This window comes from Gavialis gangeticus, unplaced genomic scaffold (assembly GCF_001723915.1).
Source record: "Gavialis gangeticus isolate Ggan-Ray unplaced genomic scaffold, GavGan_comp1, whole genome shotgun sequence".
NCBI lineage: Eukaryota > Metazoa > Chordata > Crocodylia > Gavialidae > Gavialis > Gavialis gangeticus.
This window is the reverse complement of record NW_017729024.1, coordinates 46,916,694-46,917,541: the sequence shown is the minus strand read 5'-3', so window position 1 is coordinate 46,917,541 and position 848 is coordinate 46,916,694. Positions and strand designations below refer to the sequence as shown.

General features: G+C 61.0%; 1 protein-coding gene across 4 annotated transcripts in view; it reads right to left on the bottom strand.

Annotated features, from left to right (window-relative positions):
- The window catches only part of KIAA1958 (KIAA1958 ortholog), a 238,487-nt gene extending 237,842 nt beyond the window's left edge, over positions 1-645 (bottom strand). For 2 of the 4 annotated variants that reach the window (XM_019517057.1, XM_019517056.1), the window contains exon 1: positions 522-645. The gene's annotated coding sequence lies outside the window, so the exon portion shown is untranslated. The remainder of the gene's footprint in view (positions 1-521) is intronic. The other 2 variants (XM_019517059.1, XM_019517058.1) reach the window with 1 other exon arrangement.
- Between the last annotated feature and the right edge of the window lie 203 nt (positions 646-848).

Here is an 848-nt window from a genome sequence, read left to right as displayed (position 1 = left end):
ACCCCTCTCCACACACCTCTCCACACACACATCTCTCCACACATACCTCCACCACACACACCTGTCCCTACACCCCCACCCCCACACACACAAACACACACACACCCCGGGGACTAGAGGACAGCACCAAAGAAAGGAGAGCCGCGCTCCTGCATTAAGGCACCAATGACCCAAGGAGCACACAGCCCGGGCTATAACAAGAGCAGCCCGGCTGGAGAGCACCTCTGCTTGTGGATGTCCTTAAACCAACACCACCAAGCCCCGAGCGCACGCACAAAGAGAGACACACTGTATACAACTCCGCGTACACACACACGCACACGCTATCCAATAACCAGCCTGTCTCCCGGCCATCCACACACAAAGGGACGCGCAGTCTCCACGCAGCCCGCCCCCCCTTATTATTTCCTAGCTGCCCCAACACAAAGAGGGCTCCTGCACACACGAGCCGCACGGGTCCCCGCGCAGCCCCCTGCCCCCGTGCACAAAGCGGGGCGCGCACAGCCGCCCCCGGTACTCACCGCCCTGCAGGTGTCTGTCCATAGGAATGTGGGGTGAGGGCAGGCTGTGCTCTATGTCCCTGTATTGGATGGGGGGATGGGATGGCTAGTGGGGAGGGGGCTGTGTGCCTGTGGGGCGGGGGGAGGTGGCTCTGATCCCCTATCCCTGGCTTCTCCCTCTGTCCTCCTCTTCCTCCACCCCCCACTTTGTGTGTGTGTGTGTGCGTGTGTGTGCGCGGCTCCCCCTCCTCCTCCTCTTCTGCGCGGTGATATTAAATGCTCAGGGAGAGAGAGACACTGAGACACAGAGAGAGCTCGTATCAGCTACCGGAAATCGCAGCCCTGGTC